The sequence below is a fragment of the Schistocerca serialis genome, unplaced genomic scaffold, assembly GCF_023864345.2.
Source record: "Schistocerca serialis cubense isolate TAMUIC-IGC-003099 unplaced genomic scaffold, iqSchSeri2.2 HiC_scaffold_460, whole genome shotgun sequence".
Taxonomy (NCBI): Eukaryota; Metazoa; Arthropoda; class Insecta; order Orthoptera; family Acrididae; genus Schistocerca; species Schistocerca serialis.
Genome location: NW_026048041.1, coordinates 1 through 23,650, shown reverse-complemented (window position 1 = coordinate 23,650; position 23,650 = coordinate 1). Strand labels below are relative to the sequence as shown.

Below are 23,650 nucleotides of genomic sequence, written 5' to 3'. Positions count from 1 at the left end.
CTCCGCGTAGGCTAGTGCGGATTGCGATTCACAGCATCGTGTGTCCCCATGTGTCGACTTGTCTCGACTTTGCTCGGCTGACGCGAAAGCTGACGCTTGCAAATGGTCGTATATGTAGAGGAAGGGCGCTAGAAACGACTGGGAGAGACCAACTCGACAAACGCACAACGGACCCTTTCATTTGACTGTGGCCGCAGGTTCGCGAATTTGCGTCCCGAGAGGCAAGAGAGGGGTCAGCGTGCTGGACCGTATCATTACCGCGCAGCAACACCGAAAACTAAGGGAAAAGGCAAAATAAAAGATTCCAACAGCACGCAGACTTCCTAGTTAGCCACTGAGCCGTGTACTAAGCACGCAAAAACGCTGCTTAACTTCGGTGATCGGACGAGAACCCGCGTCGTCAGCGTGGCACACAAGTCGGCGAGAACGTTTCCAGACGTGCGGACATCTCAGTCCTTGTACAGATCACTTGGGATTTGCCTGGCAGTCTCTCGCGCTGCCTTTTAGGGAAGCAATATGGAATATCCCTTGGTGGGATGTAACCCATAGCCTTCCCGTTGTTAGCATGACACATTAACTTAGTGAGCATACTGCCCACGCAATACGGCCGCTTCAGAACTCCAGCACCTGAACCACCGTTTCATCTATCTTTATTAAGGCCTTAAGATTCATTTAAACACGTATGCGTTGCTGTTGAGGTTTTCTCGCTGTCGCTTGGAACCCAGAGCCACAGCACAACAACAACGGAAACGTCCGTGAGAAGAGCTAAACCTCGACGCAGGAAAAGTATGTTCCGCTATTTCTTTTCGACCGCTCGGGCTGTCACTGTCGTCTCTAGTAAAATCTGCGGCGTGTTCCTGCATAATTTACTTGTTCTGTAAGATCAAGGGAGTATGTTAGTTTCAGAATGTTTAAAATGCTTTGTCAGATGTGGGGTTCGAACCCACGCTCCCTTGCGGGAACCAGAGCTTAAATCTGGCGCCTTAGACCGCTCGGCCAATCTGACGTGCGAGGCAAGAGCTCCAGAGACTTCCATCTCTAGCAATATCTCAAAGAACCTCACTGCGAAATCTGTTTCTTTTTTCGGTAGGATGGAATTATGTCAGTTTTAGAAAATTTAAGACGCAATGTCAGACATGGCGTAGAAAATGCACCCTCCCTTTCGGGAAGCAATGTGGCGCGTTGGACCGCTTTCTTCCGTCGTTTCTAGTTTGAACTGTAACTAGCAAAACTGTATTTAGTAATAGGAACATTTTCACATTGATGCAAAGAAAACTAGATATTGGCCAACGGCAAATAAGGCCGTTTCCTAGCAACAGCCACGCTGTGCATCACGCACTCGTGGGAAGCCAATGAAATACTTCCCGTGAGGCTCAAACTGTCGACCTTCACTTTACAATACTTAGGCACTGCCCCGGTGGTACCGACGCGTACATACTGAAACGTCTTTGGATCGTCAGTGAGTACTTCATATTAGAAATTTCGTGTTCGCCCTGATGTGCATTAAAGGGCAGATTCTTCAGTAAAAGTTAGTTCTGCGCTCAGTTTCAGTATATGGCCCTAGCAGCACCAGGAAAACGGGTTCACATGTGCTCGCCTTCCACTCGGCGTTGAGCGCCTACAGCGAGATTGCCTTCGGCCTCTGGCGCCAGGAGGGAAGGCGACACATCACGGCGCAAGCAGCGCGTAGCAGAAGGCGGTGGTGCTGTGTCGGTCAGCATGGTTGCTTCCCAAGTAGCTGATCCGGGTTCGAAACCCGGACACCGCACCGAAGTTGTCTTCTTTACCCAGGAGAGTGTTTCCAACGCTCGCGATCGTCGAATTTCCGAACTGTCGTGTTACGAATGGTTTTCCTTCGCCCCTCGTCCCGCTCCGCGTAGGCTAGTGCGGATTGCGATTCACAGCATCGTGTGTCCCCATGTGTCGACTTGTCTCGACTTTGCTCGGCTGACGCGAAAGCTGACGCTTGCAAATGGTCGTATATGTAGAGGAAGGGCGCTAGAAACGACTGGGAGAGACCAACTCGACAAACGCACAACGGACCCTTTCATTTGACTGTGGCCGCAGGTTCGCGAATTTGCGTCCCGAGAGGCAAGAGAGGGGTCAGCGTGCTGGACCGTATCATTACCGCGCAGCAACACCGAAAACTAAGGGAAAAGGCAAAATAAAAGATTCCAACAGCACGCAGACTTCCTAGTTAGCCACTGAGCCGTGTACTAAGCACGCAAAAACGCTGCTTAACTTCGGTGATCGGACGAGAACCCGCGTCGTCAGCGTGGCACACAAGTCGGCGAGAACGTTTCCAGACGTGCGGACATCTCAGTCCTTGTACAGATCACTTGGGATTTGCCTGGCAGTCTCTCGCGCTGCCTTTTAGGGAAGCAATATGGAATATCCCTTGGTGGGATGTAACCCATAGCCTTCCCGTTGTTAGCATGACACATTAACTTAGTGAGCATACTGCCCACGCAATACGGCCGCTTCAGAACTCCAGCACCTGAACCACCGTTTCATCTATCTTTATTAAGGCCTTAAGATTCATTTAAACACGTATGCGTTGCTGTTGAGGTTTTCTCGCTGTCGCTTGGAACCCAGAGCCACAGCACAACAACAACGGAAACGTCCGTGAGAAGAGCTAAACCTCGACGCAGGAAAAGTATGTTCCGCTATTTCTTTTCGACCGCTCGGGCTGTCACTGTCGTCTCTAGTAAAATCTGCGGCGTGTTCCTGCATAATTTACTTGTTCTGTAAGATCAAGGGAGTATGTTAGTTTCAGAATGTTTAAAATGCTTTGTCAGATGTGGGGTTCGAACCCACGCTCCCTTGCGGGAACCAGAGCTTAAATCTGGCGCCTTAGACCGCTCGGCCAATCTGACGTGCGAGGCAAGAGCTCCAGAGACTTCCATCTCTAGCAATATCTCAAAGAACCTCACTGCGAAATCTGTTTCTTTTTTCGGTAGGATGGAATTATGTCAGTTTTAGAAAATTTAAGACGCAATGTCAGACATGGCGTAGAAAATGCACCCTCCCTTTCGGGAAGCAATGTGGCGCGTTGGACCGCTTTCTTCCGTCGTTTCTAGTTTGAACTGTAACTAGCAAAACTGTATTTAGTAATAGGAACATTTTCACATTGATGCAAAGAAAACTAGATATTGGCCAACGGCAAATAAGGCCGTTTCCTAGCAACAGCCACGCTGTGCATCACGCACTCGTGGGAAGCCAATGAAATACTTCCCGTGAGGCTCAAACTGTCGACCTTCACTTTACAATACTTAGGCACTGCCCCGGTGGTACCGACGCGTACATACTGAAACGTCTTTGGATCGTCAGTGAGTACTTCATATTAGAAATTTCGTGTTCGCCCTGATGTGCATTAAAGGGCAGATTCTTCAGTAAAAGTTAGTTCTGCGCTCAGTTTCAGTATATGGCCCTAGCAGCACCAGGAAAACGGGTTCACATGTGCTCGCCTTCCACTCGGCGTTGAGCGCCTACAGCGAGATTGCCTTCGGCCTCTGGCGCCAGGAGGGAAGGCGACACATCACGGCGCAAGCAGCGCGTAGCAGAAGGCGGTGGTGCTGTGTCGGTCAGCATGGTTGCTTCCCAAGTAGCTGATCCGGGTTCGAAACCCGGACACCGCACCGAAGTTGTCTTCTTTACCCAGGAGAGTGTTTCCAACGCTCGCGATCGTCGAATTTCCGAACTGTCGTGTTACGAATGGTTTTCCTTCGCCCCTCGTCCCGCTCCGCGTAGGCTAGTGCGGATTGCGATTCACAGCATCGTGTGTCCCCATGTGTCGACTTGTCTCGACTTTGCTCGGCTGACGCGAAAGCTGACGCTTGCAAATGGTCGTATATGTAGAGGAAGGGCGCTAGAGAACGACTGGGAGAGACCAACTCGACAAACGCACAACGGACCCTTTCATTTGACTGTGGCCGCAGGTTCGCGAATTTGCGTCCCGAGAGGCAAGAGAGGGGTCAGCGTGCTGGACCGTATCATTACCGCGCAGCAACACCGAAAACTAAGGGAAAAGGCAAAATAAAAGATTCCAACAGCACGCAGACTTCCTAGTTAGCCACTGAGCCGTGTACTAAGCACGCAAAAACGCTGCTTAACTTCGGTGATCGGACGAGAACCCGCGTCGTCAGCGTGGCACACAAGTCGGCGAGAACGTTTCCAGACGTGCGGACATCTCAGTCCTTGTACAGATCACTTGGGATTTGCCTGGCAGTCTCTCGCGCTGCCTTTTAGGGAAGCAATATGGAATATCCCTTGGTGGGATGTAACCCATAGCCTTCCCGTTGTTAGCATGACACATTAACTTAGTGAGCATACTGCCCACGCAATACGGCCGCTTCAGAACTCCAGCACCTGAACCACCGTTTCATCTATCTTTATTAAGGCCTTAAGATTCATTTAAACACGTATGCGTTGCTGTTGAGGTTTTCTCGCTGTCGCTTGGAACCCAGAGCCACAGCACAACAACAACGGAAACGTCCGTGAGAAGAGCTAAACCTCGACGCAGGAAAAGTATGTTCCGCTATTTCTTTTCGACCGCTCGGGCTGTCACTGTCGTCTCTAGTAAAATCTGCGGCGTGTTCCTGCATAATTTACTTGTTCTGTAAGATCAAGGGAGTATGTTAGTTTCAGAATGTTTAAAATGCTTTGTCAGATGTGGGGTTCGAACCCACGCTCCCTTGCGGGAACCAGAGCTTAAATCTGGCGCCTTAGACCGCTCGGCCAATCTGACGTGCGAGGCAAGAGCTCCAGAGACTTCCATCTCTAGCAATATCTCAAAGAACCTCACTGCGAAATCTGTTTCTTTTTTCGGTAGGATGGAATTATGTCAGTTTTAGAAAATTTAAGACGCAATGTCAGACATGGCGTAGAAAATGCACCCTCCCTTTCGGGAAGCAATGTGGCGCGTTGGACCGCTTTCTTCCGTCGTTTCTAGTTTGAACTGTAACTAGCAAAACTGTATTTAGTAATAGGAACATTTTCACATTGATGCAAAGAAAACTAGATATTGGCCAACGGCAAATAAGGCCGTTTCCTAGCAACAGCCACGCTGTGCATCACGCACTCGTGGGAAGCCAATGAAATACTTCCCGTGAGGCTCAAACTGTCGACCTTCACTTTACAATACTTAGGCACTGCCCCGGTGGTACCGACGCGTACATACTGAAACGTCTTTGGATCGTCAGTGAGTACTTCATATTAGAAATTTCGTGTTCGCCCTGATGTGCATTAAAGGGCAGATTCTTCAGTAAAAGTTAGTTCTGCGCTCAGTTTCAGTATATGGCCCTAGCAGCACCAGGAAAACGGGTTCACATGTGCTCGCCTTCCACTCGGCGTTGAGCGCCTACAGCGAGATTGCCTTCGGCCTCTGGCGCCAGGAGGGAAGGCGACACATCACGGCGCAAGCAGCGCGTAGCAGAAGGCGGTGGTGCTGTGTCGGTCAGCATGGTTGCTTCCCAAGTAGCTGATCCGGGTTCGAAACCCGGACACCGCACCGAAGTTGTCTTCTTTACCCAGGAGAGTGTTTCCAACGCTCGCGATCGTCGAATTTCCGAACTGTCGTGTTACGAATGGTTTTCCTTCGCCCCTCGTCCCGCTCCGCGTAGGCTAGTGCGGATTGCGATTCACAGCATCGTGTGTCCCCATGTGTCGACTTGTCTCGACTTTGCTCGGCTGACGCGAAAGCTGACGCTTGCAAATGGTCGTATATGTAGAGGAAGGGCGCTAGAAACGACTGGGAGAGACCAACTCGACAAACGCACAACGGACCCTTTCATTTGACTGTGGCCGCAGGTTCGCGAATTTGCGTCCCGAGAGGCAAGAGAGGGGTCAGCGTGCTGGACCGTATCATTACCGCGCAGCAACACCGAAAACTAAGGGAAAAGGCAAAATAAAAGATTCCAACAGCACGCAGACTTCCTAGTTAGCCACTGAGCCGTGTACTAAGCACGCAAAAACGCTGCTTAACTTCGGTGATCGGACGAGAACCCGCGTCGTCAGCGTGGCACACAAGTCGGCGAGAACGTTTCCAGACGTGCGGACATCTCAGTCCTTGTACAGATCACTTGGGATTTGCCTGGCAGTCTCTCGCGCTGCCTTTTAGGGAAGCAATATGGAATATCCCTTGGTGGGATGTAACCCATAGCCTTCCCGTTGTTAGCATGACACATTAACTTAGTGAGCATACTGCCCACGCAATACGGCCGCTTCAGAACTCCAGCACCTGAACCACCGTTTCATCTATCTTTATTAAGGCCTTAAGATTCATTTAAACACGTATGCGTTGCTGTTGAGGTTTTCTCGCTGTCGCTTGGAACCCAGAGCCACAGCACAACAACAACGGAAACGTCCGTGAGAAGAGCTAAACCTCGACGCAGGAAAAGTATGTTCCGCTATTTCTTTTCGACCGCTCGGGCTGTCACTGTCGTCTCTAGTAAAATCTGCGGCGTGTTCCTGCATAATTTACTTGTTCTGTAAGATCAAGGGAGTATGTTAGTTTCAGAATGTTTAAAATGCTTTGTCAGATGTGGGGTTCGAACCCACGCTCCCTTGCGGGAACCAGAGCTTAAATCTGGCGCCTTAGACCGCTCGGCCAATCTGACGTGCGAGGCAAGAGCTCCAGAGACTTCCATCTCTAGCAATATCTCAAAGAACCTCACTGCGAAATCTGTTTCTTTTTTCGGTAGGATGGAATTATGTCAGTTTTAGAAAATTTAAGACGCAATGTCAGACATGGCGTAGAAAATGCACCCTCCCTTTCGGGAAGCAATGTGGCGCGTTGGACCGCTTTCTTCCGTCGTTTCTAGTTTGAACTGTAACTAGCAAAACTGTATTTAGTAATAGGAACATTTTCACATTGATGCAAAGAAAACTAGATATTGGCCAACGGCAAATAAGGCCGTTTCCTAGCAACAGCCACGCTGTGCATCACGCACTCGTGGGAAGCCAATGAAATACTTCCCGTGAGGCTCAAACTGTCGACCTTCACTTTACAATACTTAGGCACTGCCCCGGTGGTACCGACGCGTACATACTGAAACGTCTTTGGATCGTCAGTGAGTACTTCATATTAGAAATTTCGTGTTCGCCCTGATGTGCATTAAAGGGCAGATTCTTCAGTAAAAGTTAGTTCTGCGCTCAGTTTCAGTATATGGCCCTAGCAGCACCAGGAAAACGGGTTCACATGTGCTCGCCTTCCACTCGGCGTTGAGCGCCTACAGCGAGATTGCCTTCGGCCTCTGGCGCCAGGAGGGAAGGCGACACATCACGGCGCAAGCAGCGCGTAGCAGAAGGCGGTGGTGCTGTGTCGGTCAGCATGGTTGCTTCCCAAGTAGCTGATCCGGGTTCGAAACCCGGACACCGCACCGAAGTTGTCTTCTTTACCCAGGAGAGTGTTTCCAACGCTCGCGATCGTCGAATTTCCGAACTGTCGTGTTACGAATGGTTTTCCTTCGCCCCTCGTCCCGCTCCGCGTAGGCTAGTGCGGATTGCGATTCACAGCATCGTGTGTCCCCATGTGTCGACTTGTCTCGACTTTGCTCGGCTGACGCGAAAGCTGACGCTTGCAAATGGTCGTATATGTAGAGGAAGGGCGCTAGAAACGACTGGGAGAGACCAACTCGACAAACGCACAACGGACCCTTTCATTTGACTGTGGCCGCAGGTTCGCGAATTTGCGTCCCGAGAGGCAAGAGAGGGGTCAGCGTGCTGGACCGTATCATTACCGCGCAGCAACACCGAAAACTAAGGGAAAAGGCAAAATAAAAGATTCCAACAGCACGCAGACTTCCTAGTTAGCCACTGAGCCGTGTACTAAGCACGCAAAAACGCTGCTTAACTTCGGTGATCGGACGAGAACCCGCGTCGTCAGCGTGGCACACAAGTCGGCGAGAACGTTTCCAGACGTGCGGACATCTCAGTCCTTGTACAGATCACTTGGGATTTGCCTGGCAGTCTCTCGCGCTGCCTTTTAGGGAAGCAATATGGAATATCCCTTGGTGGGATGTAACCCATAGCCTTCCCGTTGTTAGCATGACACATTAACTTAGTGAGCATACTGCCCACGCAATACGGCCGCTTCAGAACTCCAGCACCTGAACCACCGTTTCATCTATCTTTATTAAGGCCTTAAGATTCATTTAAACACGTATGCGTTGCTGTTGAGGTTTTCTCGCTGTCGCTTGGAACCCAGAGCCACAGCACAACAACAACGGAAACGTCCGTGAGAAGAGCTAAACCTCGACGCAGGAAAAGTATGTTCCGCTATTTCTTTTCGACCGCTCGGGCTGTCACTGTCGTCTCTAGTAAAATCTGCGGCGTGTTCCTGCATAATTTACTTGTTCTGTAAGATCAAGGGAGTATGTTAGTTTCAGAATGTTTAAAATGCTTTGTCAGATGTGGGGTTCGAACCCACGCTCCCTTGCGGGAACCAGAGCTTAAATCTGGCGCCTTAGACCGCTCGGCCAATCTGACGTGCGAGGCAAGAGCTCCAGAGACTTCCATCTCTAGCAATATCTCAAAGAACCTCACTGCGAAATCTGTTTCTTTTTTCGGTAGGATGGAATTATGTCAGTTTTAGAAAATTTAAGACGCAATGTCAGACATGGCGTAGAAAATGCACCCTCCCTTTCGGGAAGCAATGTGGCGCGTTGGACCGCTTTCTTCCGTCGTTTCTAGTTTGAACTGTAACTAGCAAAACTGTATTTAGTAATAGGAACATTTTCACATTGATGCAAAGAAAACTAGATATTGGCCAACGGCAAATAAGGCCGTTTCCTAGCAACAGCCACGCTGTGCATCACGCACTCGTGGGAAGCCAATGAAATACTTCCCGTGAGGCTCAAACTGTCGACCTTCACTTTACAATACTTAGGCACTGCCCCGGTGGTACCGACGCGTACATACTGAAACGTCTTTGGATCGTCAGTGAGTACTTCATATTAGAAATTTCGTGTTCGCCCTGATGTGCATTAAAGGGCAGATTCTTCAGTAAAAGTTAGTTCTGCGCTCAGTTTCAGTATATGGCCCTAGCAGCACCAGGAAAACGGGTTCACATGTGCTCGCCTTCCACTCGGCGTTGAGCGCCTACAGCGAGATTGCCTTCGGCCTCTGGCGCCAGGAGGGAAGGCGACACATCACGGCGCAAGCAGCGCGTAGCAGAAGGCGGTGGTGCTGTGTCGGTCAGCATGGTTGCTTCCCAAGTAGCTGATCCGGGTTCGAAACCCGGACACCGCACCGAAGTTGTCTTCTTTACCCAGGAGAGTGTTTCCAACGCTCGCGATCGTCGAATTTCCGAACTGTCGTGTTACGAATGGTTTTCCTTCGCCCCTCGTCCCGCTCCGCGTAGGCTAGTGCGGATTGCGATTCACAGCATCGTGTGTCCCCATGTGTCGACTTGTCTCGACTTTGCTCGGCTGACGCGAAAGCTGACGCTTGCAAATGGTCGTATATGTAGAGGAAGGGCGCTAGAAACGACTGGGAGAGACCAACTCGACAAACGCACAACGGACCCTTTCATTTGACTGTGGCCGCAGGTTCGCGAATTTGCGTCCCGAGAGGCAAGAGAGGGGTCAGCGTGCTGGACCGTATCATTACCGCGCAGCAACACCGAAAACTAAGGGAAAAGGCAAAATAAAAGATTCCAACAGCACGCAGACTTCCTAGTTAGCCACTGAGCCGTGTACTAAGCACGCAAAAACGCTGCTTAACTTCGGTGATCGGACGAGAACCCGCGTCGTCAGCGTGGCACACAAGTCGGCGAGAACGTTTCCAGACGTGCGGACATCTCAGTCCTTGTACAGATCACTTGGGATTTGCCTGGCAGTCTCTCGCGCTGCCTTTTAGGGAAGCAATATGGAATATCCCTTGGTGGGATGTAACCCATAGCCTTCCCGTTGTTAGCATGACACATTAACTTAGTGAGCATACTGCCCACGCAATACGGCCGCTTCAGAACTCCAGCACCTGAACCACCGTTTCATCTATCTTTATTAAGGCCTTAAGATTCATTTAAACACGTATGCGTTGCTGTTGAGGTTTTCTCGCTGTCGCTTGGAACCCAGAGCCACAGCACAACAACAACGGAAACGTCCGTGAGAAGAGCTAAACCTCGACGCAGGAAAAGTATGTTCCGCTATTTCTTTTCGACCGCTCGGGCTGTCACTGTCGTCTCTAGTAAAATCTGCGGCGTGTTCCTGCATAATTTACTTGTTCTGTAAGATCAAGGGAGTATGTTAGTTTCAGAATGTTTAAAATGCTTTGTCAGATGTGGGGTTCGAACCCACGCTCCCTTGCGGGAACCAGAGCTTAAATCTGGCGCCTTAGACCGCTCGGCCAATCTGACGTGCGAGGCAAGAGCTCCAGAGACTTCCATCTCTAGCAATATCTCAAAGAACCTCACTGCGAAATCTGTTTCTTTTTTCGGTAGGATGGAATTATGTCAGTTTTAGAAAATTTAAGACGCAATGTCAGACATGGCGTAGAAAATGCACCCTCCCTTTCGGGAAGCAATGTGGCGCGTTGGACCGCTTTCTTCCGTCGTTTCTAGTTTGAACTGTAACTAGCAAAACTGTATTTAGTAATAGGAACATTTTCACATTGATGCAAAGAAAACTAGATATTGGCCAACGGCAAATAAGGCCGTTTCCTAGCAACAGCCACGCTGTGCATCACGCACTCGTGGGAAGCCAATGAAATACTTCCCGTGAGGCTCAAACTGTCGACCTTCACTTTACAATACTTAGGCACTGCCCCGGTGGTACCGACGCGTACATACTGAAACGTCTTTGGATCGTCAGTGAGTACTTCATATTAGAAATTTCGTGTTCGCCCTGATGTGCATTAAAGGGCAGATTCTTCAGTAAAAGTTAGTTCTGCGCTCAGTTTCAGTATATGGCCCTAGCAGCACCAGGAAAACGGGTTCACATGTGCTCGCCTTCCACTCGGCGTTGAGCGCCTACAGCGAGATTGCCTTCGGCCTCTGGCGCCAGGAGGGAAGGCGACACATCACGGCGCAAGCAGCGCGTAGCAGAAGGCGGTGGTGCTGTGTCGGTCAGCATGGTTGCTTCCCAAGTAGCTGATCCGGGTTCGAAACCCGGACACCGCACCGAAGTTGTCTTCTTTACCCAGGAGAGTGTTTCCAACGCTCGCGATCGTCGAATTTCCGAACTGTCGTGTTACGAATGGTTTTCCTTCGCCCCTCGTCCCGCTCCGCGTAGGCTAGTGCGGATTGCGATTCACAGCATCGTGTGTCCCCATGTGTCGACTTGTCTCGACTTTGCTCGGCTGACGCGAAAGCTGACGCTTGCAAATGGTCGTATATGTAGAGGAAGGGCGCTAGAAACGACTGGGAGAGACCAACTCGACAAACGCACAACGGACCCTTTCATTTGACTGTGGCCGCAGGTTCGCGAATTTGCGTCCCGAGAGGCAAGAGAGAGGGGTCAGCGTGCTGGACCGTATCATTACCGCGCAGCAACACCGAAAACTAAGGGAAAAGGCAAAATAAAAGATTCCAACAGCACGCAGACTTCCTAGTTAGCCACTGAGCCGTGTACTAAGCACGCAAAAACGCTGCTTAACTTCGGTGATCGGACGAGAACCCGCGTCGTCAGCGTGGCACACAAGTCGGCGAGAACGTTTCCAGACGTGCGGACATCTCAGTCCTTGTACAGATCACTTGGGATTTGCCTGGCAGTCTCTCGCGCTGCCTTTTAGGGAAGCAATATGGAATATCCCTTGGTGGGATGTAACCCATAGCCTTCCCGTTGTTAGCATGACACATTAACTTAGTGAGCATACTGCCCACGCAATACGGCCGCTTCAGAACTCCAGCACCTGAACCACCGTTTCATCTATCTTTATTAAGGCCTTAAGATTCATTTAAACACGTATGCGTTGCTGTTGAGGTTTTCTCGCTGTCGCTTGGAACCCAGAGCCACAGCACAACAACAACGGAAACGTCCGTGAGAAGAGCTAAACCTCGACGCAGGAAAAGTATGTTCCGCTATTTCTTTTCGACCGCTCGGGCTGTCACTGTCGTCTCTAGTAAAATCTGCGGCGTGTTCCTGCATAATTTACTTGTTCTGTAAGATCAAGGGAGTATGTTAGTTTCAGAATGTTTAAAATGCTTTGTCAGATGTGGGGTTCGAACCCACGCTCCCTTGCGGGAACCAGAGCTTAAATCTGGCGCCTTAGACCGCTCGGCCAATCTGACGTGCGAGGCAAGAGCTCCAGAGACTTCCATCTCTAGCAATATCTCAAAGAACCTCACTGCGAAATCTGTTTCTTTTTTCGGTAGGATGGAATTATGTCAGTTTTAGAAAATTTAAGACGCAATGTCAGACATGGCGTAGAAAATGCACCCTCCCTTTCGGGAAGCAATGTGGCGCGTTGGACCGCTTTCTTCCGTCGTTTCTAGTTTGAACTGTAACTAGCAAAACTGTATTTAGTAATAGGAACATTTTCACATTGATGCAAAGAAAACTAGATATTGGCCAACGGCAAATAAGGCCGTTTCCTAGCAACAGCCACGCTGTGCATCACGCACTCGTGGGAAGCCAATGAAATACTTCCCGTGAGGCTCAAACTGTCGACCTTCACTTTACAATACTTAGGCACTGCCCCGGTGGTACCGACGCGTACATACTGAAACGTCTTTGGATCGTCAGTGAGTACTTCATATTAGAAATTTCGTGTTCGCCCTGATGTGCATTAAAGGGCAGATTCTTCAGTAAAAGTTAGTTCTGCGCTCAGTTTCAGTATATGGCCCTAGCAGCACCAGGAAAACGGGTTCACATGTGCTCGCCTTCCACTCGGCGTTGAGCGCCTACAGCGAGATTGCCTTCGGCCTCTGGCGCCAGGAGGGAAGGCGACACATCACGGCGCAAGCAGCGCGTAGCAGAAGGCGGTGGTGCTGTGTCGGTCAGCATGGTTGCTTCCCAAGTAGCTGATCCGGGTTCGAAACCCGGACACCGCACCGAAGTTGTCTTCTTTACCCAGGAGAGTGTTTCCAACGCTCGCGATCGTCGAATTTCCGAACTGTCGTGTTACGAATGGTTTTCCTTCGCCCCTCGTCCCGCTCCGCGTAGGCTAGTGCGGATTGCGATTCACAGCATCGTGTGTCCCCATGTGTCGACTTGTCTCGACTTTGCTCGGCTGACGCGAAAGCTGACGCTTGCAAATGGTCGTATATGTAGAGGAAGGGCGCTAGAAACGACTGGGAGAGACCAACTCGACAAACGCACAACGGACCCTTTCATTTGACTGTGGCCGCAGGTTCGCGAATTTGCGTCCCGAGAGGCAAGAGAGGGGTCAGCGTGCTGGACCGTATCATTACCGCGCAGCAACACCGAAAACTAAGGGAAAAGGCAAAATAAAAGATTCCAACAGCACGCAGACTTCCTAGTTAGCCACTGAGCCGTGTACTAAGCACGCAAAAACGCTGCTTAACTTCGGTGATCGGACGAGAACCCGCGTCGTCAGCGTGGCACACAAGTCGGCGAGAACGTTTCCAGACGTGCGGACATCTCAGTCCTTGTACAGATCACTTGGGATTTGCCTGGCAGTCTCTCGCGCTGCCTTTTAGGGAAGCAATATGGAATATCCCTTGGTGGGATGTAACCCATAGCCTTCCCGTTGTTAGCATGACACATTAACTTAGTGAGCATACTGCCCACGCAATACGGCCGCTTCAGAACTCCAGCACCTGAACCACCGTTTCATCTATCTTTATTAAGGCCTTAAGATTCATTTAAACACGTATGCGTTGCTGTTGAGGTTTTCTCGCTGTCGCTTGGAACCCAGAGCCACAGCACAACAACAACGGAAACGTCCGTGAGAAGAGCTAAACCTCGACGCAGGAAAAGTATGTTCCGCTATTTCTTTTCGACCGCTCGGGCTGTCACTGTCGTCTCTAGTAAAATCTGCGGCGTGTTCCTGCATAATTTACTTGTTCTGTAAGATCAAGGGAGTATGTTAGTTTCAGAATGTTTAAAATGCTTTGTCAGATGTGGGGTTCGAACCCACGCTCCCTTGCGGGAACCAGAGCTTAAATCTGGCGCCTTAGACCGCTCGGCCAATCTGACGTGCGAGGCAAGAGCTCCAGAGACTTCCATCTCTAGCAATATCTCAAAGAACCTCACTGCGAAATCTGTTTCTTTTTTCGGTAGGATGGAATTATGTCAGTTTTAGAAAATTTAAGACGCAATGTCAGACATGGCGTAGAAAATGCACCCTCCCTTTCGGGAAGCAATGTGGCGCGTTGGACCGCTTTCTTCCGTCGTTTCTAGTTTGAACTGTAACTAGCAAAACTGTATTTAGTAATAGGAACATTTTCACATTGATGCAAAGAAAACTAGATATTGGCCAACGGCAAATAAGGCCGTTTCCTAGCAACAGCCACGCTGTGCATCACGCACTCGTGGGAAGCCAATGAAATACTTCCCGTGAGGCTCAAACTGTCGACCTTCACTTTACAATACTTAGGCACTGCCCCGGTGGTACCGACGCGTACATACTGAAACGTCTTTGGATCGTCAGTGAGTACTTCATATTAGAAATTTCGTGTTCGCCCTGATGTGCATTAAAGGGCAGATTCTTCAGTAAAAGTTAGTTCTGCGCTCAGTTTCAGTATATGGCCCTAGCAGCACCAGGAAAACGGGTTCACATGTGCTCGCCTTCCACTCGGCGTTGAGCGCCTACAGCGAGATTGCCTTCGGCCTCTGGCGCCAGGAGGGAAGGCGACACATCACGGCGCAAGCAGCGCGTAGCAGAAGGCGGTGGTGCTGTGTCGGTCAGCATGGTTGCTTCCCAAGTAGCTGATCCGGGTTCGAAACCCGGACACCGCACCGAAGTTGTCTTCTTTACCCAGGAGAGTGTTTCCAACGCTCGCGATCGTCGAATTTCCGAACTGTCGTGTTACGAATGGTTTTCCTTCGCCCCTCGTCCCGCTCCGCGTAGGCTAGTGCGGATTGCGATTCACAGCATCGTGTGTCCCCATGTGTCGACTTGTCTCGACTTTGCTCGGCTGACGCGAAAGCTGACGCTTGCAAATGGTCGTATATGTAGAGGAAGGGCGCTAGAAACGACTGGGAGAGACCAACTCGACAAACGCACAACGGACCCTTTCATTTGACTGTGGCCGCAGGTTCGCGAATTTGCGTCCCGAGAGGCAAGAGAGGGGTCAGCGTGCTGGACCGTATCATTACCGCGCAGCAACACCGAAAACTAAGGGAAAAGGCAAAATAAAAGATTCCAACAGCACGCAGACTTCCTAGTTAGCCACTGAGCCGTGTACTAAGCACGCAAAAACGCTGCTTAACTTCGGTGATCGGACGAGAACCCGCGTCGTCAGCGTGGCACACAAGTCGGCGAGAACGTTTCCAGACGTGCGGACATCTCAGTCCTTGTACAGATCACTTGGGATTTGCCTGGCAGTCTCTCGCGCTGCCTTTTAGGGAAGCAATATGGAATATCCCTTGGTGGGATGTAACCCATAGCCTTCCCGTTGTTAGCATGACACATTAACTTAGTGAGCATACTGCCCACGCAATACGGCCGCTTCAGAACTCCAGCACCTGAACCACCGTTTCATCTATCTTTATTAAGGCCTTAAGATTCATTTAAACACGTATGCGTTGCTGTTGAGGTTTTCTCGCTGTCGCTTGGAACCCAGAGCCACAGCACAACAACAACGGAAACGTCCGTGAGAAGAGCTAAACCTCGACGCAGGAAAAGTATGTTCCGCTATTTCTTTTCGACCGCTCGGGCTGTCACTGTCGTCTCTAGTAAAATCTGCGGCGTGTTCCTGCATAATTTACTTGTTCTGTAAGATCAAGGGAGTATGTTAGTTTCAGAATGTTTAAAATGCTTTGTCAGATGTGGGGTTCGAACCCACGCTCCCTTGCGGGAACCAGAGCTTAAATCTGGCGCCTTAGACCGCTCGGCCAATCTGACGTGCGAGGCAAGAGCTCCAGAGACTTCCATCTCTAGCAATATCTCAAAGAACCTCACTGCGAAATCTGTTTCTTTTTTCGGTAGGATGGAATTATGTCAGTTTTAGAAAATTTAAGACGCAATGTCAGACATGGCGTAGAAAATGCACCCTCCCTTTCGGGAAGCAATGTGGCGCGTTGGACCGCTTTCTTCCGTCGTTTCTAGTTTGAACTGTAACTAGCAAAACTGTATTTAGTAATAGGAACATTTTCACATTGATGCAAAGAAAACTAGATATTGGCCAACGGCAAATAAGGCCGTTTCCTAGCAACAGCCACGCTGTGCATCACGCACTCGTGGGAAGCCAATGAAATACTTCCCGTGAGGCTCAAACTGTCGACCTTCACTTTACAATACTTAGGCACTGCCCCGGTGGTACCGACGCGTACATACTGAAACGTCTTTGGATCGTCAGTGAGTACTTCATATTAGAAATTTCGTGTTCGCCCTGATGTGCATTAAAGGGCAGATTCTTCAGTAAAAGTTAGTTCTGCGCTCAGTTTCAGTATATGGCCCTAGCAGCACCAGGAAAACGGGTTCACATGTGCTCGCCTTCCACTCGGCGTTGAGCGCCTACAGCGAGATTGCCTTCGGCCTCTGGCGCCAGGAGGGAAGGCGACACATCACGGCGCAAGCAGCGCGTAGCAGAAGGCGGTGGTGCTGTGTCGGTCAGCATGGTTGCTTCCCAAGTAGCTGATCCGGGTTCGAAACCCGGACACCGCACCGAAGTTGTCTTCTTTACCCAGGAGAGTGTTTCCAACGCTCGCGATCGTCGAATTTCCGAACTGTCGTGTTACGAATGGTTTTCCTTCGCCCCTCGTCCCGCTCCGCGTAGGCTAGTGCGGATTGCGATTCACAGCATCGTGTGTCCCCATGTGTCGACTTGTCTCGACTTTGCTCGGCTGACGCGAAAGCTGACGCTTGCAAATGGTCGTATATGTAGAGGAAGGGCGCTAGAAACGACTGGGAGAGACCAACTCGACAAACGCACAACGGACCCTTTCATTTGACTGTGGCCGCAGGTTCGCGAATTTGCGTCCCGAGAGGCAAGAGAGGGGTCAGCGTGCTGGACCGTATCATTACCGCGCAGCAACACCCGAAAACTAAGGGAAAAGGCAAAATAAAAGATTCCAACAGCACGCAGACTTCCTAGTTAGCCACTGAGCCGTGTACTAAGCACGCAAAAACGCTGCTTAACTTCGGTGATCGGACGAGAACCCGCGTCGTCAGCGTGCGTGGCACACAAGTCGGCGAGAACGTTTCCAGACGTGCGGACATCTCAGTCCTTGTACAGATCACTTGGGATTTGCCTGGCAGTCTCTCGCGCTGCCTTTTAGGGAAGCAATATGGAATATCCCTTGGTGGGATGTAACCCATAGCCTTCCCGTTGTTAGCATGGACACATTAACTTAGTGAGCATACTGCCCACGCAATACGGCCGCTTCAGAACTCCAGCACCTGAACCACCGTTTCATCTATCTTTATTAAGGCCTTAAGATTCATTTAAACACGTATGCGTTGCTGTTGAGGTTTTCTCGCTGTCGCTTGGAACCCAGAGCCACAGCACAACAACAACGGAAACGTCCGTGAGAAGAGCTAAACCTCGACGCAGGAAAAGTATGTTCCGCTATTTCTTTTCGACCGCTCGGGCTGTCACTGTCGTCTCTAGTAAAATCTGCGGCGTGTTCCTGCATAATTTACTTGTTCTGTAAGATCAAGGGAGTATGTTAGTTTCAGAATGTTTAAAATGCTTTGTCAGATGTGGGGTTCGAACCCACGCTCCCTTGCGGGAACCAGAGCTTAAATCTGGCGCCTTAGACCGCTCGGCCAATCTGACGTGCGAGGCAAGAGCTCCAGAGACTTCCATCTCTAGCAATATCTCAAAGAACCTCACTGCGAAATCTGTTTCTTTTTTCGGTAGGATGGAATTATGTCAGTTTTAGAAAATTTAAGACGCAATGTCAGACATGGCGTAGAAAATGCACCCTCCCTTTCGGGAAGCAATGTGGCGCGTTGGACCGCTTTCTTCCGTCGTTTCTAGTTTGAACTGTAACTAGCAAAACTGTATTTAGTAATAGGAACATTTTCACATTGATGCAAAGAAAACTAGATATTGGCCAACGGCAAATAAGGCCGTTTCCTAGCAACAGCCACGCTGTGCATCACGCACTCGTGGGAAGCCAATGAAATACTTCCCGTGAGGCTCAAACTGTCGACCTTCACTTTACAATAATTAGGCACTGCCCCGGTGGTACCGACGCGTACATACTGAAACGTCTTTGGATCGTCAGTGAGTACTTCATATTAGAAATTTCGTGTTCGCCCTGATGTGCATTAAAGGGCAGATTCTTCAGTAAAAGTTAGTTCTGCGCTCAGTTTCAGTATATGGCCCTAGCAGCACCAGGAAAACGGGTTCACATGTGCTCGCCTTCCACTCGGCGTTGAGCGCCTACAGCGAGATTGCCTTCGGCCTCTGGCGCCAGGAGGGAAGGCGACACATCACGGCGCAAGCAGCGCGTAGCAGAAGGCGGTGGTGCTGTGTCGGTCAGCATGGTTGCTTCCCAAGTAGCTGATCCGGGTTCGAAACCCGGACACCGCACGGAAGTTGTCTTCTTTACCCAGGAGAGTGTTTCCAACGCTCGCGATCGTCGAATTTCCGAACTGTCGTGTTACGAATGGTTTTCCTTCGCCCCTCGTCCCGCTCCGCGTAGGCTAGTGCGGATTGCGATTCACAGCATCGTGTGTCCCCATGTGTCGACTTGTCTCGACTTTGCTCGGCTGACGCGAAAGCTGACGCTTGCAAATGGTCGTATATGTAGAGGAAGGGCGCTAGAAACGACTGGGAGAGACCAACTCGACAAACGCACAACGGACCCTTTCATTTGACTGTGGCCGCAGGTTCGCGAATTTGCGTCCCGAGAGGCAAGAGAGGGGTCAGCGTGCTGGACCGTATCATTACCGCGCAGCAACACCGAAAACTAAGGGAAAAGGCAAAATAAAAGATTCCAACAGCACGCAGACTTCCTAGTTAGCCACTGAGCCGTGTACTAAGCACGCAAAAAACGCTGCTTAACTTCGGTGATCGGACGAGAACCCGCGTCGTCAGCGTGGCACACAAGTCGGCGAGAACGTTTCCAGACGTGCGGACATCTCAGTCCTTGTACAGATCACTTGGGATTTGCCTGGCAGTCTCTCGCGCTGCCTTTTAGGGAAGCAATATGGAATATCCCTTGGTGGGATGTAACCCATAGCCTTCCCGTTGTTAGCATGACACATTAACTTAGTGAGCATACTGCCCACGCAATACGGCCGCTTCAGAACTCCAGCACCTGAACCACCGTTTCATCTATCTTTATTAAGGCCTTAAGATTCATTTAAAACACGTATGCGTTGCTGTTGAGGTTTTCTCGCTGTCGCTTGGAACCCAGAGCCACAGCACAACAACAACGGAAACGTCCGTGAGAAGAGCTAAACCTCGACGCAGGAAAAGTATGTTCCGCTATTTCTTTTCGACCGCTCGGGCTGTCACTGTCGTCTCTAGTAAAATCTGCGGCGTGTTCCTGCATAATTTACTTGTTCTGTAAGATCAAGGGAGTATGTTAGTTTCAGAATGTTTAAAATGCTTTGTCAGATGTGGGGTTCGAACCCACGCTCCCTTGCGGGAACCAGAGCTTAAATCTGGCGCCTTAGACCGCTCGGCCAATCTGACGTGCGAAGGCAAGAGCTCCAGAGACTTCCATCTCTAGCAATATCTCAAAGAACCTCACTGCGAAATCTGTTTCTTTTTTCGGTAGGATGGAATTATGTCAGTTTTAGAAAATTTAAGACGCAATGTCAGACATGGCGTAGAAAATGCACCCTCCCTTTCGGGAAGCAATGTGGCGCGTTGGACCGCTTTCTTCCGTCGTTTCTAGTTTGAACTGTAACTAGCAAAACTGTATTTAGTAATAGGAACATTTTCACATTGATGCAAAGAAAACTAGATATTGGCCAACGGCAAATAAGGCCGTTTCCTAGCAACAGCCACGCTGTGCATCACGCACTCGTGGGAAGCCAATGAAATACTTCCCGTGAGGCTCAAACTGTCGACCTTCACTTTACAATAATTAGGCACTGCCCCGGTTGGTACCGACGCGTACATACTGAAACGTCTTTGGATCGTCAGTGAGTACTTCATATTAGAAATTTCGTGTTCGCCCTGATGTGCATTAAAGGGCAGATTCTTCAGTAAAAGTTAGTTCTGCGCTCAGTTTCAGTATATGGCCCTAGCAGCACCAGGAAAACGGGTTCACATGTGCTCGCCTTCCACTCGGCGTTGAGCGCCTACAGCGAGATTGCCTTCGGCCTCTGGCGCCAGGAGGGAAGGCGACACATCACGGCGCAAGCAGCGCGTAGCAGAAGGCGGTGGTGCTGTGTCGGTCAGCATGGTTGCTTCCCAAGTAGCTGATCCGGGTTCGAAACCCGGACACCGCACGGAAGTTGTCTTCTTTACCCAGGAGAGTGTTTCCAACGCTCGCGATCGTCGAATTTCCGAACTGTCGTGTTACGAATGGTTTTCCTTCGCCCCCTCGTCCCGCTCCGCGTAGGCTAGTGCGGATTGCGATTCACAGCATCGTGTGTCCCCATGTGTCGACTTGTCTCGACTTTGCTCGGGCTGACGCGAAAGCTGACGCTTGCAAATGGTCGTATATGTAGAGGAAGGGCGCTAGAAACGACTGGGAGAGACCAACTCGACAAACGCACAACGGACCCTTTCATTTGACTGTGGCCGCAGGTTCGCGAATTTGCGTCCCGAGAGGCAAGAGAGGGGGTCAGCGTGCTGGACCGTATCATTACCGCGCAGCAACACCGAAAACTAAGGGAAAAGGCAAAATAAAAGATTCCAACAGCACGCAGACTTCCTAGTTAGCCACTGAGCCGTGTACTAAGCACGCAAAAACGCTGCTTAACTTCGGTGATCGGACGAGAACCCGCGTCGTCAGCGTGGCACACAAGTCGGCGAGAACGTTTCCAGACGTGCGGACATCTCAGTCCTTGTACAGATCACTTGGGATTTGCCTGGCAGTCTCTCGCGCTGCCTTTTAGGGAAGCAATATGGAATATCCCTTGGTGGGATGTAACCCATAGCCTTCCCGTTGTTAGCATGACACATTAACTTAGTGAGCATACTGCCCACGCAATACGGCCGCTTCAGAACTCCAGCACCTGAACCACCGTTTCATCTATCTTTATTAAGGCCTTAAGATTCATTTAAACACGTATGCGTTGCTGTTGAGGTTTTCTCGCTGTCGCTTGGAACCCAGAGCCACAGCACAACAACAACGGAAACGTCCGTGAGAAGAGCTAAACCTCGACGCAGGAAAAGTATGTTCCGCTATTTCTTTTCGACCGCTCGGGCTGTCACTGTCGTCTCTAGTAAAATCTGCGGCGTGTTCCTGCATAATTTACTTGTTCTGTAAGATCAAGGGAGTATGTTAGTTTCAGAATGTTTAAAATGCTTTGTCAGATGTGGGGTTCGAACCCACGCTCCCTTGCGGGAACCAGAGCTTAAATCTGGCGCCTTAGACCGCTCGGCCAATCTGACGCGTGCGAGGCAAGAGCTCCAGAGACTTCCATCTCTAGCAATATCTCAAAGAACCTCACTGCGAAATCTGTTTCTTTTTTCGGTAGGATGGAATTATGTCAGTTTTAGAAAATTTAAGACGCAATGTCAGACATGGCGTAGAAAATGCACCCTCCCTTTCGGGAAGCAATGTGGCGCGTTGGACCGCTTTCTTCCGTCGTTTCTAGTTTGAACTGTAACTAGCAAAACTGTATTTAGTAATAGGAACATTTTCACATTGATGCAAAGAAAACTAGATATTGGCCAACGGCAAATAAGGCCGTTTCCTAGCAACAGCCACGCTGTGCATCACGCACTCGTGGGAAGCCAATGAAATACTTCCCGTGAGGCTCAAACTGTCGACCTTCACTTTACAATAATTAGGCACTGCCCCGGTGGGTACCGACGCGTACATACTGAAACGTCTTTGGATCGTCAGTGAGTACTTCATATTAGAAATTTCGTTGTTCGCCCTGATGTGCATTAAAGGGCAGATTCTTCAGTAAAAGTTAGTTCTGCGCTCAGTTTCAGTATATGGCCCTAGCAGCACCAGGAAAACGGGTTCACATGTGCTCGCCTTCCACTCGGCGTTGAGCGCCTACAGCGAGATTGCCTTCGGCCTCTGGCGCCAGGAGGGAAGGCGACACATCACGGCGCAAGCAGCGCGTAGCAGAAGGCGGTGGTGCTGTGTCGGTCAGCATGGTTGCTTCCCAAGTAGCTGATCCGGGTTCGAAACCCGGACACCGCACGGAAGTTGTCTTCTTTACCCAGGAGAGTGTTTCCAACGCTCGCGATCGTCGAATTTCCGAACTGTCGTGTTACGAATGGTTTTCCTTCGCCCCTCGTCCCGCTCCGCGTAGGCTAGTGCGGATTGCGATTCACAGCATCGTGTGTCCCCATGTGTCGACTTGTCTCGACTTTGCTCGGCTGACGCGAAAGCTGACGCTTGCAAATGGTCGTATATGTAGAGGAAGGGCGCTAGAAACGACTGGGAGAGACCAACTCGACAAACGCACAACGGACCCTTTCATTTGACTGTGGCCGCAGGTTCGCGAATTTGCGTCCCGAGAGGCAAGAGAGGGGTCAGCGTGCTGGACCGTATCATTACCGCGCAGCAACACCGAAAACTAAGGGAAAAGGCAAAATAAAAGATTCCAACAGCACGCAGACTTCCTAGTTAGCCACTGAGCCGTGTACTAAGCACGCAAAAACGCTGCTTAACTTCGGTGATCGGACGAGAACCCGCGTCGTCAGCGTGGCACACAAGTCGGCGAGAACGTTTCCAGACGTGCGGACATCTCAGTCCTTGTACAGATCACTTGGGATTTGCCTGGCAGTCTCTCGCGCTGCCTTTTAGGGAAGCAATATGGAATATCCCTTGGTGGGATGTAACCCATAGCCTTCCCGTTGTTAGCATGACACATTAACTTAGTGAGCATACTGCCCACGCAATACGGCCGCTTCAGAACTCCAGCACCTGAACCACCGTTTCATCTATCTTTATTAAGGCCTTAAGATTCATTTAAACACGTATGCGTTGCTGTTGAGGTTTTCTCGCTGTCGCTTGGAACCCAGAGCCACAGCACAACAACAACGGAAACGTCCGTGAGAAGAGCTAAACCTCGACGCAGGAAAAGTATGTTCCGCTATTTCTTTTCGACCGCTCGGGCTGTCACTGTCGTCTCTAGTAAAATCTGCGGCGTGTTCCTGCATAATTTACTTGTTCTGTAAGATCAAGGGAGTATGTTAGTTTCAGAATGTTTAAAATGTCTTTGTCAGATGTGGGGTTCGAACCCACGCTCCCCTTGCGGGAACCAGAGCTTAAATCTGGCGCCTTAGACCGCTCGGCCAATCTGACGTGCGAGGCAAGAGCTCCAGAGACTTCCATCTCTAGCAATATCTCAAAGAACCTCACTGCGAAATCTGTTTCTTTTTTCGGTAGGATGGAATTATGTCAGTTTTAGAAAATTTAAGACGCAATGTCAGACATGGCGTAGAAAATGCACCCTCCCTTTCGGGAAGCAATGTGGCGCGTTGGAC

At 50.2% G+C, this 23,650-nt stretch overlaps 13 non-coding genes across 13 annotated transcripts; all 13 read right to left on the bottom strand.

Moving 5' to 3' along the window:
• Window positions 1–922: 922 nt before the first annotated feature.
• Trnal-uaa (transfer RNA leucine (anticodon UAA)) lies at window positions 923–1,006 on the bottom strand. The gene has a single exon. It is a non-coding gene; the product is annotated as a tRNA-Leu (tRNA).
• Window positions 1,007–2,792: 1,786 nt separating this feature from the next.
• On the bottom strand, window positions 2,793–2,876 carry Trnal-uaa (transfer RNA leucine (anticodon UAA)). The gene has a single exon. It is a non-coding gene; the product is annotated as a tRNA-Leu (tRNA).
• Window positions 2,877–4,663: 1,787 nt separating this feature from the next.
• On the bottom strand, window positions 4,664–4,747 carry Trnal-uaa (transfer RNA leucine (anticodon UAA)). Its single transcript has one exon. It is a non-coding gene; the product is annotated as a tRNA-Leu (tRNA).
• A 1,786-nt stretch (window positions 4,748–6,533) lies between these two features.
• On the bottom strand, window positions 6,534–6,617 carry Trnal-uaa (transfer RNA leucine (anticodon UAA)). The gene has a single exon. It is a non-coding gene; the product is annotated as a tRNA-Leu (tRNA).
• Window positions 6,618–8,403: 1,786 nt separating this feature from the next.
• Trnal-uaa (transfer RNA leucine (anticodon UAA)) lies at window positions 8,404–8,487 on the bottom strand. Its single transcript has one exon. It is a non-coding gene; the product is annotated as a tRNA-Leu (tRNA).
• A 1,786-nt stretch (window positions 8,488–10,273) lies between these two features.
• Window positions 10,274–10,357, bottom strand: Trnal-uaa (transfer RNA leucine (anticodon UAA)). Its single transcript has one exon. It is a non-coding gene; the product is annotated as a tRNA-Leu (tRNA).
• Window positions 10,358–12,145: 1,788 nt separating this feature from the next.
• On the bottom strand, window positions 12,146–12,229 carry Trnal-uaa (transfer RNA leucine (anticodon UAA)). Its single transcript has one exon. It is a non-coding gene; the product is annotated as a tRNA-Leu (tRNA).
• A 1,786-nt stretch (window positions 12,230–14,015) lies between these two features.
• Window positions 14,016–14,099, bottom strand: Trnal-uaa (transfer RNA leucine (anticodon UAA)). Its single transcript has one exon. It is a non-coding gene; the product is annotated as a tRNA-Leu (tRNA).
• A 1,786-nt stretch (window positions 14,100–15,885) lies between these two features.
• On the bottom strand, window positions 15,886–15,969 carry Trnal-uaa (transfer RNA leucine (anticodon UAA)). Its single transcript has one exon. It is a non-coding gene; the product is annotated as a tRNA-Leu (tRNA).
• A 1,792-nt stretch (window positions 15,970–17,761) lies between these two features.
• Window positions 17,762–17,845, bottom strand: Trnal-uaa (transfer RNA leucine (anticodon UAA)). The gene has a single exon. It is a non-coding gene; the product is annotated as a tRNA-Leu (tRNA).
• A 1,788-nt stretch (window positions 17,846–19,633) lies between these two features.
• On the bottom strand, window positions 19,634–19,717 carry Trnal-uaa (transfer RNA leucine (anticodon UAA)). Its single transcript has one exon. It is a non-coding gene; the product is annotated as a tRNA-Leu (tRNA).
• A 1,791-nt stretch (window positions 19,718–21,508) lies between these two features.
• On the bottom strand, window positions 21,509–21,592 carry Trnal-uaa (transfer RNA leucine (anticodon UAA)). Its single transcript has one exon. It is a non-coding gene; the product is annotated as a tRNA-Leu (tRNA).
• Window positions 21,593–23,383: 1,791 nt separating this feature from the next.
• On the bottom strand, window positions 23,384–23,468 carry Trnal-uaa (transfer RNA leucine (anticodon UAA)). Its single transcript has one exon. It is a non-coding gene; the product is annotated as a tRNA-Leu (tRNA).
• Between the last annotated feature and the right edge of the window lie 182 nt (window positions 23,469–23,650).